Raw genomic sequence first — 17,514 nt, 5'->3', positions numbered from 1 at the left:
GCAGCAACATGGATGGACCCAGAGATTATCATACTAAGTGAAGTAAGTTAGAGAGAGACAAATCCCATATGACATCCCATCGATGCAGAATCTGAAAAATGATACAGATGAACTTACACCAGTTATCTTCAGGTCTTGGGCAGACCCCTCAACTTTGTGAAGCCAGGATGCGATGACGTGTGTAGAGGAGCTCGGGAATAGGTTCAGCTTCTATACAATTATTGGAGTGGGTGCTTTCGTTTGTACCGCCGTGCCGTGGACTGATTTACAGCCCTTTAAATCTGTAAAAGGATGTTCTGCCGTTTCCTTTGTGCATGTTCTGTTCCCTCACATTATTTATTGTAGGCCCGATATAAGGCAGCTTTCAGAACACGCCGTTCTCCCTCACAGCTTCCCGTGTTTGAACATGCTGCCTGAAAAACACCCTTCTCCTCCCTCACCCCTGCTTCGCTGGCATGTCTTTGTCTGCCTGTCACTCTTCTACTCAACATTCAAGGCTCAGCTTAAAAACCCTCTGCTCAGTGATGTCACCCCTGTACCCTGTCTGCACTGTGAACACAATGACTGAGTCCTCAGGGTTGATGAGGGTCCAACGTGGCCTTGCCCACTTGTGTGCACTTGGGTTTTTTGAAGGCAGGACCAAGTCCTATTCATTTTCTCAACCCAATATCTGGTTCATGTTATTGACTCAGTAAATATTGATCAAAATGATGGATGAATGTCAAATACTTGTTGCCATGAAATAAATTGTACTAGTCAGGTGAGTGGTTCTTCGCTAATTCACTATGAAACTTGTGAAGGAAACTCAACACTTAGCTTTCTATATGTGTTTTAAATATATGTGCCTTGTGTGCATATTTTAATGGGGAAGCATATAAAGTACTCCCAGTTATTGGAAGTTTCAACCTGAGAACTTGTGACCGTATATGACAGAGTCTACGAGATGTGACATCTCGTGGAAAAGTAGGGTACACAGCTCACTGTTTCCCCAGTAACTGCCGTGGATCACTCCTGCAGCAGGATGCCAACAGGTGTTGTGGAATGAAAGGGTTTCCTTGATGAAGTCCATTTGGGGAAAGTCTGGGATAAATCTCCATTTATGAAATCTATCATTTAATTAAAATACCATTTCACAATCAAGTGATCCAAGTGTCCTACTTCTTCTTTTATCTTGTTTTAGATTTATTTACTCCTTCTTTATTTGTTTGGTTTTCAGCTTTTGTGGTGACATGGCATCTGGTTTTTTTCTACAAGGAGAGTTCAGCACACAGCACAGTCCTTGATACACTGGATTGGTTTGATGATCCTACCTGGAACAGGTACATAAAAGCTTCAGTGTTTGCTTACCCATTCTTTGAATCATACCTAAGGATGTATATCCATGTCTGCTTTTCTTGTAGTTGACTGAGGATGAAATTTGTTCTGGAAAGTAAAATTCTCATGTCAGAGATGACCTTTGTCTTTTCTACTTAGCGTATGTGTTTATAGTATGACCTACAAGACTCCCCAGGACCCTTCATTTCCTTTGTTATGGGATTAATACAAATTAAGAATACATTCGTGCCAGTAGAGAAAGGAAATTCCATGCTCATATGGTTCTGAAACTAATAAGATTTAATATACAACTCTATGGAACTCAAGTATATGAAATATGACAGATCCCCTGGTATGTTTATAAATATAGTATCTGCAGCTCAAAAGTCTAACAGAAGGATGTAAACTTTTTTTTCCAAAATTAGTTCAGTCTTGGACAAAATTGAGTACCAAATTATGAACTAAATGGGAATTAATTAATGATCCTTTGATCCTCTTAGGTTTTGTGACAAGTACTCCCTTGGTATATAATGACATAAATATGACATAAAACCAAAAAAAATACAGTATTTGAAAGTTTCATTGTTTAATGAATACTCTTGAAGGGAATATTCTGAAATTAGATTCTCATGAGATATAAGCCTTGGAGCTCCTGATTTAATTCAGTTCAGACTACTTTGATGAGTACTCTGTGTGTGTGTGTGTGTGTGTGTGTGTGTGTGTGTGGTATTTTATCACTAACAGATACTTTATTACAAGATTCATTGCTTTATTGTATTCATCTTTCAAAATATTGTTGGGAATGTGGTAGACTTGTTGAAATTCTGGTATGTATTTAGAAAAGCGTCCTATGTATATAAATTGTATTTTCAAAAGTAAAACTTTATAACAGCTCCCCTGCCCACCCCCTCCCCCCAAAAAAGTCTGCTGAAAACCACATTTGAGAAGTAGCACAGACCTGAGACTTAATAAGATATAAGACCTAGCTCTGCTCCTTAACCCATAACCTTGGAAAAACAAATTATGCTTCCTTAGAAAGGGGGAGGGGGGAGGGAGGGAGAGAAGGAGGGAGAAAATAAATTCACAATTGCAGGGCACCAAATACTCCAGGTCACCTTTATTCTTAATGAGGTATCAAGTAATTAATCGATGTGTTTCCAGGAGTCTCCAGAGAATTTCACTCCTGCATTCTGTGACAGTCTGAAATCCATAATTAGACTTTAACCTCCCTGATTTAAGGCAGAAGTTGCGACTCGTCCCCTGAATGTTAGGGCTATCTTAGGTTGTTTATTTTATAGTTTTGGTGAGTTTTCTTTGGCCTACACAAAATTGATACACATGTGTTTAAAAAATTGCCAAATCAAAACCATCAGGAGAGTTGACATTCAAATCTGGGCTTCCAGTCTTCTTTTCCTCTGGAAATTGCACTACAAGTAAACTAGTTACTCATCTGCCACAACTGTAGCTGTCATACAAATTACCTCCCTCGTCTTAACGTCTCCACGTCTAATCCATCAAGTCCTCCAAAGCCTTGCTGGGACCCAGTGGTTCTCAGCCCTCACTGTGAAAAGGTCATTTTCTGAGAGCTCAGGCTGCACCCAGAAAAGTGAGCCAATAGCTCTGAGGGTGGAGCTGGGCTTCAGAACTGTAGAAGGCTCTTCAGATGGTTCTGAGGTGCAGCTGAAGTTCCGAACCACTGACCTAAATAACATCTTCTTGTCTCTGTGTCAAAGGCCGCGCCCCCAGTCCAAGTCACATTCACCACTTTCTGGTCTCAGCCGTCTTCCACTGTCATCCCTAAGTCACCTTCTCATCTTCACCCAACTGCCAGAGTCATTGTTTATAAATCGAAACATATCTGGTCAATGCCTGGCTTAAAGCTCAATCTCATCTTCACCCAACTGCCAGAGTCATTGTTTATAAATCGAAACATATCTGGTCAATGCCTGGCTTAAAGCTCAATCTCATCTTCACCCAACTGCCAGAGTCATTGTTTATAAATCGAAACATATCTGGTCAATGCCTGGCTTAAAGCTCAATCTCATCTTCACCCAACTGCCAGAGTCATTGTTTATAAATAGAAACATATCTGGTCAATGCCTGGCTTAAAGCTCAATCTCATCTTCACCCAACTGCCAGAGTCATTGTTTATAAATAGAAACATATCTGGTCAATGCCTGGCTTAAAGCTCAATCTCATCTTCACCCAACTGCCAGAGTCATTGTTTATAAATAGAAACATATCTGGTCAATGCCTGGCTTAAAGCTCTTCAATAATAATAGCAGTAATGATATCAACTGATGACGATCATTGATACCTGGGTTGAATAAAGAATCTGAGTTGAGGCTTTGTTGAAGGATCAGGTCATTCATTGAGACATTAAGTATCAGAAGCAAATGGGGGAAAGGGCACAAAAGGTGTGACTGAAGGTACCAAGGAAATTTTATTCCGTTTCCACATGGGGCCTGTTGCCTAATATGACGATACCTTCCCCTTGCCTGCCCCTCCAGGTAGTGACCCTTAGGCCAAAAGCATTGCCGACTTCTACCAATTGCCATCCAGTCAGTGTCCTGATGTCACACCACTGTCAGAAGCACAGGGGTTTTATAGTTTGGCAGTGACATTATTATAAGATTGATGTTCGAGCACAGCTACCAAAGTTTATTAAATGTCACTCCTTCGTAGCTGCGTGATTCACCCAGCAAAATAAGTTGATACTAGTAAATTTTTTAGGCAGAATAACTGAATTAGGGATGTGTGTTTGTCGGGGTTGGTAGTTAAACCTGGGATCATATCTCTTGCCTGTCTGACATATAGTTCCTCCTCTTCACCAACAAGAAACGTAAATCCGATTATTTATTTGAGCTGCAGTGGAGACTTTTTTTCTCAGAATGACTGTGTAATGACTGTGTAGACCATAGAGGTAGTTACTGAAGTCTTTCCTTTAGACTCCAACCACCCATAACTGGAGACGGTGTGCTTCCCATTGGAAGGGAAGAAGATAAGGTGTCATCAGAAAGTTTTCATCAAAGACACCTTCTGACATACTGTGATGTTATTTTATTTAGAGTTTAAAAATAAACGAGTAGGGCTTCCCTGGTGGCACAGAGGTTGAGAGTCCGCCTGCCGATGCAGGGGATGCGGGTTCTTGCCCCGGTCTGGGAAGATCCCACATGCCGCCGAGCGGCTGGGCCCGTGAGCCACGGCCACTGAGTCTGCGCGTTCGGAGCCAGTGCTCTGCAGCGGGAGAGGCTGCAACAGTGAGAGGCCCGCATACCGCAAAAAAAAAACCCAAAATAAACTAGTAAATGCAAACTTCTTTGAAGCTGAGTGGAAACTTGGGTCCATGTCAGCACTCCTTATGTACAACATACTCAACTTTATTTCGTACTGGTGACATTCTTTTCCTTCAATATAAAACCATCAGTGTTTCACAGTTGACATTATAAAAAGTTCAAGTATGTGTGTTAAGACAAAAATGTGCCTCCGATGTTCAGGTAATGGAGACCAATAAAGATGTTGAAAACTCCGTTACCTAGGTATTAAATTAATGCTTGAGGAATAGCTATCTCCTTTACCTTAGGGGACCTAATTTACCCAAATAATATGTCTGGGCAGAGTTATCCTACATTTAAGGAAACAGTTGATATTTTCAGCTCTCTCCTAAATATTTATTTTGGAGGACAAATGGAGAACAAAATACACAGAGAGGCACAAGCGCATACACACAGAGCATCCCTAGACACAGTACAGGATAGTGCTTTTTGACAAGATGCCTTTGTATTTCCTTTGGGGATCAAGCTGGATTGGCCTTGCGTATAATTCTTCTCTGTGGTGAATAAGAGTTGTAATAAGGCCACAGATTCTTCTCATGTAGGAATTTCTTTGAAAGGATTCAGGCAGGGATGTCCATTATGTTTTAGGGTTCTACATTAGTATAGACAAAGCTTTTCCAGTAAGATAAATCCATTTTTCTAAATTCTTTATATCACTGAGTGCCTGGGATCTGGACAGAGGAAGATTAAAAATCTCTCTAAAATTTACCGTATTGCCACCACGTGAAACAGCTGTTGAGAGGGAAATTAATAGTGTCTGAAATGAACCTTGGGTTAAGCATACTTCACTTTGCATTTTCTACTATTTTTTTTCACTTGCCATTAACTCCCTTTAATCAGAGAGGTTCCCTAAATTAATTAGGATTAATTTTTCAAATCTAATATAAAAGATAAATGTATCCTATATTTATTATAAGGCAGGAACAATATGGACGCTGAGTTGATTGTGAAGACCTGTGTTATGTTATAGTAATACATCAAACGGCTCCAAAAATATACATGTTTGTCGTAGATTTTTTTTTTTTTTTTTTTTATGCGTTACGCGGGCCTCTCACTGTTGTGGCCTCTCCCGTTGCGGAGGACAGGCTCCGGACGCGCAGGCTCAGCGGCCATGGCTCACGGGCCCAGCCGCTCCGCGGCACGTGGGATCTTCCCAGACCGGGGCACGAACCCGCGTCCCCTGCATCGGCAGGCGGACTCTCAACCACTGCGCCACCAGGGAAGCCCTGTCGTAGATATTTACTATTATATCAGACTTTTTCTTATTCCCATCATTATTCTAGCACTTTGTGTTGACTTTTAAGAGTGAACATTTTGGAACAAAAGATACATTCTTCCAGGATCCTCCATGCTTGAACAATATTAGACTTTAGAAAATATTTGTGAAATGAATGATGAATAATTCAAATGCATTTTAATCTTAGGCACAAGCAGATGAAATTATACCAAAGCTAGGAACTGACTTAGCCAGTGAACTAAATATATAAAACAATGACCAAGAAAAATGGTAATTCATCAGATCAGATATTATATCCGGTATGCTCTGTGGAATCAGAGAGATGGGCATCATTTTTAAAGGATTTGGACAAAGTCAAAGGGCCAGCAAATCTAATATTTTGGTGAGCAGCTCATCCTGATTCCATTAAGGCATGGCTGTTCACTTCCCTCTTCTCATTCACCAATATTTTCATCTTTAAAATCTTTTTTTTTTAACCTGTCATGTTAAGGGGACATTCTAGTCTCAAGACTCCTGATTGAGGTGCCTTATCTTTAAAAACTTTGCTAGGGGCTTGTGGGACATTAAGAGGTAAAACACTATAGCATTTCTGCACTTGTGAATAATTGAACAGAGTCTAATGTTGTCTGATCAGGTAATAGTGCTACCCAAGTAAACTCTCTAGGAAGTACTTGAGTCATTCTTATGCCTCCATCTACTTACCTATTAAATTTCTGACTTCTTGGCAAAGCTCAAAGCCAATTAAAGTCCCATATGCTTTACATTGCTTCCCTTTTGCATTTTAGAAAAAGAGTAGGTGGTCCAAATGGATGTGATGATCTTATCAGCCAACAGTAATATAAGCCCTTCATACATAAAATTATTTTTCTTGGAAGAATGTGAAATTTCACTTTGAAATTATATTGCATTCTTAGTATCACATGTGATACTAAGGGATACATAATCTCATATATTTAGGATCCCTAAGTTATATTTCTATATTGAAGAGATATTTAAAACAAATTATTTTACTTTATCTGAATATTAATAATATGACCAGTGATAACTTTGATTACAAGTATTCTGAAATTGGGAACTTTACCATATTTAACTTAGCCATCTTAATGTTCAAACGTATTTCTCTTTATATTATTAATTTTTTTTCTTTAAACATTTTCATTCTCTACTGTTCACTTGTTTGTATTGGTGTCTGCCCTCTGCTTTTTTTTACCCCCCCCAAAAATACTTTAAATAGATTATAAGAAGAATAAAACCTAATAATTATCAACGAAATAGGAAATGAAGGCAGAACAAATATAAATAAAACTGTAGAATCAACTGAGAAATAAACACCAGTCACAGGCAGACCCTAGGGACCAACAGCTGCTGCTGCTGATTATCAGACATGACTCTGGGTTTGGTGGGGTCTAAAGCAAAATTCTGTTGGGCAATTCTGCTATCTGAAAAAGATATATTTGCCTAACGTTAAAATACTCATTCTGTAAAAACAGAAATTACACATCTGAGAGGAATGGAGGGGCAAAGAGTGTTTATGATACTGTGGGAACGTGGGACTAATATTTGAGGATTACTGATGTAGGAATGAGATACAGCTGTCCTGAACCATGTGTGTCTGTCATCAGCCCCTTTTTATTTATGTTTGTAGTCATGCTTCGGCTGATGGTTGAAAGAAAACCATTGAAGTCAGAATTTTATGTATTTTATTCCATTGGCCTTTGAACCTCACTGTGTTCAGAGGTCTTGATTTTGTTTTCTGTTCTCTACCACAACACTAAATTTTAAATGATGTTTTATGAAAACAAGTAGAAGGTATAGTTGCAAAATTGTGGGACTTATGTCCACATAAAAGTGGAGATGGTTTTATTGAGTTAAATTCTGTAGTTTATTTCCCTTGGCATAAAATTACGTGTTTGCCTAACACTTTTTATTTATGATATTGGCTACTACTAGATATGTGTATTTTTTTTTTAACATCTTTGTTGGAGCATAGTTGCTTTACAATGTTTTGTTAGTTTCTGCTGTATAACAAAGTGAATCAGCTATATGCATACATATACCCCCGTATCCCCTCCCTCTTGCCTCTCCCTCCCCCCCTCCCTACCCCACCCCTCTAGGTGGTCACAAAGCACTGAGCTGATCTCCCTGTGCTATGCAGCTGCTTCCCACTAGCTGTCTATTTAACATTTGGTAGTGTATAATACGTGTATTTTTAATTTGTTACTCTTTGAGCTTTTTTGGGGAAAAAAAAAGACAAGTCTTTATATTTTCTTTGACTGAGACTATTGAACAAAGAGAAGTAAAGTGCTACTTATTTTCCTAGACAGCAACTTGTTGGATTCATGACACAAGCTTTATATCATTGTCCTGCTCTTGAAATCTACCCCATTTTAAATCTTCTATCAAATCCTTTGCAATATGAAAATTGTTGTGATTAATCCTCATAAAAGCACGGCACACGATTTAATCATTTTAAAAAGTAAAAGAGGGGATCATATTTTGCAAGCATCATTCTATAAGGTAAAAGGGAGTTGGGAATGCCTACACATGGATTCTGGCCTTAGAAGATTGAAGACTTGTTTTCATTTTGGAAAACCAGTAGAGATAGATCTATAAAAAAAGATGAGTCTTTAATTTAAAAAAGCTTCTCCTCCTGGTAAAGTACTTAACGATATATTAACATATGGCTTATTTCCAAGTACCACATTATAAACTACACACAGTTTTGAAACAATGGTAGCAAATAGAAGCAAGTAATGAGTGGCCAAAATCTCAACTTAATGTTCGTCTCCCATGAGTTACCTATGACTTTGAGGATAGTCTTAACTTCTGGTCGCAGTGTTTAGAAAAAAAAGATAAAGACATTTGAGAGCCTGTCTCAGAGTTGTAAACAAAATATCACCATGGTGGTTCTGAAAGCTATCCTTCTGGGACATTTTTTTCAACTAATAAAAACCATTTTAATCTAAACTGATTATCTGTACAGTGCAAAACAATGAACACAATTGAGTTTCCCCTTTAATATGCTGGACCATCTCACATTTACAAGGCACTGTCATGGTCCGGTCCCTGTGTGAGTCCCCTAACACATACGTTTACTTCAGAATCTCTTATTTAGTCTTCAGAGTAGCCCTGTGAGATAAGTAATATCCTCACTTTACATGTAACAAAGAAAAATGGGTTACAGAAAAATTCTGTCATGAGTCATTCCTGTCTAATTACTAAGAAGGATAAACTGTGATAACCGGAACTTTTGCTCTCTTAATGCAAAACCCTTTTCCTCTAAATCAGTGCTTCTCAATCAGGGTGATTTTGTCCCCTAGGGGAACATTGGGCAATGTCTGGAACCACGTTTGGTTTTCATAACTGAGGGGGGAACTCAGTTGGTTTCATGACTGAGTTTCTATGCAAGCTCGTATAAGCTACTGTCTTCATGCGTCCTACGTATGCTCCACATTCCGGTGTCTTACTGTTTCCTCGGAATTATACAAACACTGTGCTTGCACCTACTCATCATTCTGCCTGGAGTACCCTGAACCCCCTTTCCTGACAAATGTGTATTCATCTTCAAGACCCAGATGAAATCTCACCAGAATGCTGATGTCTTTCCCCATGCCCTGCTCATCTTCTCCCCAGGCAGAGTTAAGCTCACCACGTTCTTTCCCCAACCCCTCCCTTCATAGTTACCCAGCACTTATGGCTCTGTATTGCAACTTGTTGATTTCCTTGATTGTTTACCCCTGAGACTGAGTTCTTGAGGACTGACACCCCCATCGTATTCATCATAGTATTCCTTAATGGCAGTGCAAAACAGTCACTAAACAAATGTTTTATTGTGAATTGAATAAATGCTAAGTGATCCATGAATCCCTCTTGATTTACCGTTCCCTTGCAGCTAGGGAAATGATGCAATAAATTAACTTGCCCAAGCATCCAAAAGGATTAGCAGTGAGTTTCATTAACTTGAGCTTTCACACTCTCACCCTTTTTTAGTTGGAAAAAAGTCCAAATAGAGAAAAATGTAATGTTTTAGAAGGTGACTCCTAAAACTTGAACACCTTTAAAAGATGTAGTGTCGGGCTTCCCTGGTGCGCAGTGGTTGAGAGTCCGCCTGCCGATGCAGGGGACACAAGTTCGTGCCCCGGTCTGGGAAGATCCCACATGCCGCGGAGCGGCTGGGCCCGTGAGCCATGGCCCCTGAGCCTGTGCGTCCGGAGCCTGTGCTCCGCAACGGGAGAGGCCACAGCAGTGAGAGGCCCGCGTAACGCAAAAAAAAAAAAAAAAAAAAAAAAAAAGAGATGTAGTGTCATTCAAATTCCTCTACTTATGAATATAAGTACTTAGAAAAAATTTAAGGTATTAAAATATTAAGAAAAAAGCTATCACTGAAGGTCAAATGTTGTCCATTCAACGGATTTGTATTGATTGCCTAACATGTGCCAGGTTACCTGGAACACTATTTTTTATTAATACTATATTTTAATAATTATAGTAAGTTGGGGGGAAATTAACAAGATGTGAGATGTGTCTTCTAATGCCCTAGAATAGTTAATTGATTCACTTTTGCTTAGAAAATATCTACACATTTTATATTTGATCTATGACTTTAAATTTATTTGTTAATAATTTTCTTTAATGGAAGCTGATGTTACCTGGTAACCCTGGTGCCGGGTTCAGAAGTTATTCATCAGTATTGTTTATAAGTGAGTATATTCCAGAACAATAACTTCATGTAGTATTATCACAGCATCATCTTTCTGAGTAAATTAGATCATAGATACTTAGATATACTTTAAAAAATCAGTTCACTGCATAGTTAAATCCATTCTAAGTTTCAAACCCTTTAATATAGAATAAGAAACAAATTTGTGGTCTTCGTATCACAAAATTATAAAAAAAACTGCCTTTACTAATATAAATGTGACCTATTTTAACTAGGTGCACTCAAGAAATATATACGTTAGAGTTTATAATTATATTTTTCCCACCATCAAATACTACTGTTATCAGTGCATCGTGCCATACTGTTTCACATTAAGCCACAAAACTGTCTGCTGCTAAAGTAGTTTCCAGTCTGAAAAAAGGATATACCTCTTTTACTTTTTGTAAATATATTGCAGTATTTTTCATTGATCTATTTGCAGAAGGGACTGATATAAATGTAACAGTGTGTAAGTAATAATGTATATAATTAATGTATAACTCTCTGTGTGTCTGTGTATTTCCCATCAACTTAAACACATTGTTTTGGGTTTTTCCCCCAAATATTTTATCATGCTGATTTTCAACAAAGATCTAATAACCTTTTTTTTAACTTTATTGAAACTGCATTATCAGTACAACATTTAGTGTTTTAGTCGCTGTCTATTTGAATGCTAAAATTATTCAAGCTTACTAAGCACACTGTGCATATTAGCATAATTTGTACACATGCTCATCTTCCTTTAAGAGTAACAGTATTTTATGTTGGTGTAGCTACGGTTTAGCAGTACTTCCATAGAGTAAGGAGTATAGTTAGTGGATATGGGCAGCAGCTTTGCACCCAGCAGCTCTGGATTCAAGACCTGGATTAAAACCCACCAATTGTGTTTCCCTGTTTCTTGACTTATCTTGGCCTCTGCTTTCCCATTCACTCTGCCCACGAGGGCACTCAGGCCCACTTTGTGGAGTGGCTGTTGAAAGGATTCAGTGAGATGAGGTATATAAAAGGAATGCCTGGGCATGGTGAGAGTTTGGAGAATGGTGATTTTAATTTAGACCTCACCAAGGTCCTTAATAGTTTAATTTTATGTCAGAGGGAGGGACAAAGGGAAAAAGTGATGTCCCCAGAGACTATGAAGTGTCTAACTCCAGGTCACACAGCTTTGAGGTTCTAGCGTGAAGGCTTCCCTCCTACAGGCCAACATTAGGCGTGACTGATCTTTGCATCCTCTACGTTCTGACACATAGTAAGCATTCCAGAAACAATGAGTAAGTGAGTTTTAAGAATTCCTGTGAAGAATTAAAGTCATGGATGAGCACATGGAAAGTGACCCACAGTACTGTAGCAGAAAATCATCTTTTGTGCTGAGACTGTGTTTGTTGCTCTCACACCCCATGAGCAAGAATCCTATATTACTTGTTTTTATGTTGCCAGTACTTAAGCGAGGGCCTCGTGTAGATACTCAGTACAGCTTTATTTAATAATTGAATAAATAAATGGATGAACTTGAAAAACTGAGAATTAAGTTTTATTGAAAATGTTTTTAATTTTAAAAAGATGTTATATTATTATTATTATTTTGCCACTAACATTTTGGAAAGAACATATGTCTTTCAGAAGTTTTTTTGTTTTGTTTTGTTTTTTTAACATCTTTATTGGAGTATGATTGCTTTACAATGCTGTGTTAGTTTCTGCTTTATAACAAAGTGAATCAGTTATACATATACATATGTTCCCATATCTCTTCCCTCTTGCGTCTCCCTCCCTCCCACCCTCCCTATCCCAGCCCTCTACGTGGTCACAGACCACCTAGCTGATCTCCCTGTGCTATGCGGCTGCTTCCCACTAGCTATCTATTTTACATTTGGTAGTGTATATATGTCCATGCCACTCTCTCACTTTGTCTTAGCTTACCCTGCCCCCTCCCCATATCCTCAAGTCCACTATCTACTAGGTCTCCGTCTTTATTCCCATCTTGCCCCTAGGTTCTTCATGACCATTGTGTTTCTTTGTTTTTTAGATTCCATATATATGTGTTAGCATACGGTATTTGTTTTTGTCTTTCTGACTTATTCACTCTGTATGAAAGACTCTTGGTCCGTCCATCTCACTGCAAATAACTCAATTTCATTTCTTTTTATGGCTGAGTAATATTCCATTGTATATATGTGCCACATCTTCTTTATCCATTCATCTGTCGATGGACACTTAGGTTGCTTCCATGTCCTGGCTATTGTAAATAGAGCTGCAGTGAACATTGTGGTACATGACACTTTTTGAATTATGGTTTTCTCAGGGTATATGCCCAGTAGATGGATTGCTGAGTTATATGGTAGTTCTATTTTTAGTTTTTTAAGGACCCTCCATACTGTTCTCCATAGTGACTGTATCAATTTACACTCCCACCAACAGTGCAACAGGTTTCCTTTTCTCCACACCCCTCTAGAATTTAATGTTTGTAGATTTTTTGATACAGCCATTCTGACTGCTGTAAGGTGATACCTCACTGTAGTTTTGATTTGCATTTCTCTAATGATTAATGATGTGAGCATCCTTTCATGTGTTTGTTGGCAATCTTTATATCTTCTTTGCAGAAATGTCTATTTAGGTCTTCTGCTCATTTTTGGATTGGGTTGTTTGTTTTTTTGATGTTGAGCTGCATGAGCTGGTTGTAAATTTTGACATTAATCTTTTGTCAGTTACTTCATTTGCAAATATTTCTCCCACTCTGAGGGTTGTCTTTTCGTCTTGTTTATGGTTTCCTTTGCTGTGCAAAAGCTTTTAAGTTTCATTAGGTCCCATTTGTTTATTTTTGTTATTATTTCCATTTCTCTAGGAGGTGGGTCAAAAAGGATCTTGCTGTGAATTATGTCATGGAGTGTTCTGCCTATGTTTTCCTCTAAGAGTTTGATAGTGTCTGGCCTTACATTTAGGTCTTTAATCAATTTTGAGTTTATTTTTGTGTATGGTGTTAAGGAGTGTTCAAATTTCATTCTTTTACATGTAGCTGTCCAGTTTTCCCAGCACCACTTATTGAAGGAGCTATCTTTTCTCCACTGAATATTCTTGCCTCCTTTATCAAAGATAAGGTGACCATATGTGTGTGGGTTTATCTCTGGGTTTTCTGTCCTGTTCCATTGATCTGTATTTCTGTTTTTGTGCCAGTGCTGTACTATCTTGATTACTGTAGCTTTGTAGTATAGTCTGAAGTCCGGGAGCCTGATTCCTCCAGCTCCATTTTTCTTTCTCAAGATTGCTTTGGCTCTTTGGGGTCTTTTGTGTTTTCATACAAATTGTGAACTTTTTTTTCTAGTTCTGTGAAAAATGCCAGTTGTAGTTTGATAGGGATTGCATTGAATCTGTAGATTGCTTTGGGTAGTAGAGTCACTTTCACAATGTTGATTCTTCCAGTCCAAGAACATGGTATATCTCTCCATCTATTTGTATCATCTTTAATTTCTTTCATCAGTGTCTTATAATTTTCTGCATACAGGTCTTTTGTCTCCTTAGGTAGGTTTATTCCTAGATATTTTATTCTTTTTGTTGCAATGGTAAATGGGAGTGTTTTCTTGATTTCACTTTCAGATTTTTCATCATTAGTATATAGGAATGCAAGAGATTTCTGTGCATTAATTTTGTATCCTGCTACTTTACCAAATTCATTGATTCACTCTAACAGTTTTCTGGCAGCATCTTTAGGATTCTCTATGTATAGTATCATGTCATCTGCAAACAGTGACAGCTTTACTTCTTCTTTTCCAATTTGGATTACATTTATTTCTTTTTCTTCTCTGATTGCTGTGGCTAAAACTTCCAAATTTATGTTGAATAAGAGTGGTGAGAGTGGCCAACTTTGTCTTGTTCCTGATCTTAGTGGAAATGCTTTCAGTTTTTCACCATTGAGGATGATGTTGGCTGTGGGCTTGTCATATATGGCCTTTATTATGTTGAGGAAAGTTCCCTCTGTGCCTACTTTCTGCAGGGTTTTTATCATAAATGGGTGTTGAATTTTGTTGAAAGCTTTCTCTGCATCTATTGAGATGATCATATGGTTTTTCTCCTTCAGTTTGTTAATATGGTGTATCACATTGATTGATTTGCGTATATCGAAGAATCCTTGCATCCCTGGAATAAACCCCACTTGATCGTGGGTGTGATCCTTTGAATCTGCTGTTGGATTCTGTTTGCTACTATTAGTTGAGGATTTTTGCATCTGTGTTCATCAGTGATATTGGTCTGTAGTTTTCTTTCTTTGTGACATCTTTGTCTGATTTTGCTATCAGGGTGATGGTGGCCTCCTAGAATGAGTTTGGGAGTGTTCCTCCCTCTGCTATATTTTGGAAGAGGATAGGTGTTAGCTCTTCTCTAAATGTTTGATCGAATTCACCTGTGAAGGCATCTGGTCCTGGGCTTTTGTTTGTTGGAGGAGTTTTAATCACAGTGTCAATTTCAGTGCTTGTGATTGGTCTGTTCATATTTTCTATTTCTTCCTGGTTCAGTCTTGGAAGGTTGTGCATTTCTAAGAATTTGTCCATTTCTTCCAGGTTGTCCATTTTATTGGTATGTAGTTGCTTGTAGTAGATCCTTTGTATTTCTGCAGTATCAGTTGTTGCTTCTCCTTTTTCATTTCTAATTGTATTGATTTGAGTCTTCTCCCTTTTTTTCTTGATGAGTCTGGCTAATGGTTTATCAATTTTTTTATCTTCTCAAAGAACCAGCTTCTAGTTTTATTGAGCTTTGCTATCTTTTCCTTCATTTCTTTTCATTTATTTCTGATCTGATCTTTATGATTTCTTTCCTTCTGCTAACTTTGGGGGTTTTTTGTTCTTCTTTCTCTAATTGCTTTAGGTGTGAGATTAGGTTGTTTATTTGAGATGTTTCTTGTTTCTTAATGTAGGATTGTACTGCTGTAAACTTCCATCTTAGAACTGCTTTTGCTGCATCCCAAAGGTTTTGGGTCACCGTCATGTTTTGTCATTTGTTTCTAGGTTTTTTTTGTGTGTGTGGTAGGCGGGCCTCTCACTGTTGTGGCCTCTCCCGTTGCGGAGCACAGTCTCCAGACACGCAGGCTCAGCGACCATGGCTCACGGGCCCAGCCGCTCCATGGCATGTGGGCTCTTCCCGGACAGGGGCACGAGCCCATGTCCCCTGCATCAGCAGGCGGACTCTCAACCACTGCACCACCAGGGAAGCCGTGTTTCTGGGTATTTTTTGATTTCCTCTTTGATTTCTTCAGTGATCTCTTGGTTATTTAGTAGTGTATTGTTTAGCCTCCATGTGTTTGTATTTTTTACACATTTTTTCCTGTCATCGATGTCTAATCTCATAGCGTTGTGGTCTAAAAGATACTCGATACGATTTCAATTTTCTTAAATTTAACAAGGCTTGATTTGTGAGAAAAGATATGATCTATCCTGGAGAATGTTCCATGAGCACTTGAGAAGAAAGTGTATTCTGTTGTTTTTGGAAGGAATGTCCTATAAATATCAATTAAGTCCATCTTGTTTAATGTATAATTTAAAACTTGTGTTTCCTTATTTATTTTCATTTTGGATGATCTGTCCATTGGTGAAAGTGGGGTGTTAAAGTCCCCAACTATGATTGTGTTACTGTCGATTTCCCCTTTTATGGCTGCTAGTATTTGTCTTATGTATTGAGGTGCTTCTATGTTGGGTGCATAAATATTTAAATTGTTATATCTTCTTCTTGGATTGATCCCTTGATCATTATGGAGTGTCCCTCTTTGTCTCTTGTAATACTCTTTGTTTTAAAGTCTATTTTGTTTGATATAAGAATTGCTACTCCAGCTTTCTTTTGATTTCCATTTGCATGCAATATCTTTTTCCATCCCCTCACTGTCACTCTTTATGTGTCCCTAGGTCTGAAGTGGGTCTCTTTTAGACAGCATATATACACGTCTTGTTTTTGTATCCATTTAGCCAGTCTCTATCTTTTGATTGGAGCATTTACTCCATTTACATTTAAGGTAATTATCGATATATATGTTCCTATTACCATTTTCTTAATTGTTTTGGGTTCGTTATTGTACATCTTTTCCTTCTCTTATGTTTCCGGCCTAGAGAAGTTCCTTTAGCATTTGTTGTAAAGCTGGTTTGGTGGTGCTGAATTCTCTTAGCTTTTGCTTGTCTGTAAAGGTTTTAATCTCTCCATCAAATCTGAATGAGATCCTTGCTGGGTAGAGTAATCTTGGTTGTAGGTTTTTCCCCTTCATCACTTTAAATATGTCCTGCCAGTCCCTTCTGGCTTGCAGAGATTCTGCTGAAAGATCAGCTGTTAACTGTATGGGGATTCCCTTGTGTGTGATTTGTTGCCTTTCCCTTGCTGCTTTTAATATTTTTTCTTTGTATTTAATTTTTGACAGTTTGATTATTATGTGTCTTGGCGTGTTTCTCCTTGGGTTTATCCTGTATGGGACTCTCTGTGCTTCCTGGACTTGATTAACTATTTCCTTTCCCATATTAGGGAAGTTTGCAACTATAATCTCTTCAAATATTTTCTCAGTCCCTTTCTTTTTCTCTTCTTCTTCTGGGACCCCTGTAATTCGAATGTTGGTGCATTTAATGTTGTCCCAGACGTCTCTGAGTCTGTCCTCAGTTCTTTTCATTATTTTTTCTTTATTCTTCTCTGCAGTAGTTATTTCCACTATTTCATCTTCCAGGTCACTTATCCGTTCTTCTGCCTCAGTTTTTCTGCTATTGATCCCTTCTAGAGTATTTTTAATTTCATTTATTGTGTTGTTCATCACTGTTTGTTTGCTCTTTAGTTCTTCTAGGTCCTTGTTAAACGTTTCTTGTATTTTCTCCATTCTATTTCCAACATTTTGGATCATCTTTACTATCATTATTCTGAATTATTTTTCAGGTAGACTGCCTATTTCCTCTTCATTTGTTAGGTCTGGTGGATTTTGC

At 38.2% G+C, this 17,514-nt stretch overlaps 1 protein-coding gene across 1 annotated transcript in view; it reads left to right on the top strand.

The window, feature by feature from the left end:
• The first annotated feature begins 1,220 nt into the window (after positions 1-1,220).
• CHRM3 (cholinergic receptor muscarinic 3) overlaps positions 1,221-17,514 on the top strand; it is a 244,956-nt gene continuing 228,662 nt past the window's right edge. Inside the window, exon 1 of the mRNA XM_065894135.1 lies at positions 1,221-1,319. The gene's annotated coding sequence lies outside the window, so the exon portion shown is untranslated. The remainder of the gene's footprint in view (positions 1,320-17,514) is intronic.

This window comes from Phocoena phocoena, chromosome 16, assembly GCF_963924675.1.
Source record: "Phocoena phocoena chromosome 16, mPhoPho1.1, whole genome shotgun sequence".
NCBI lineage: Eukaryota > Metazoa > Chordata > Mammalia > Artiodactyla > Phocoenidae > Phocoena > Phocoena phocoena.
Note: the sequence above shows the minus strand (reverse complement) of the source record. Positions and strands in the feature narration are given on the sequence as shown.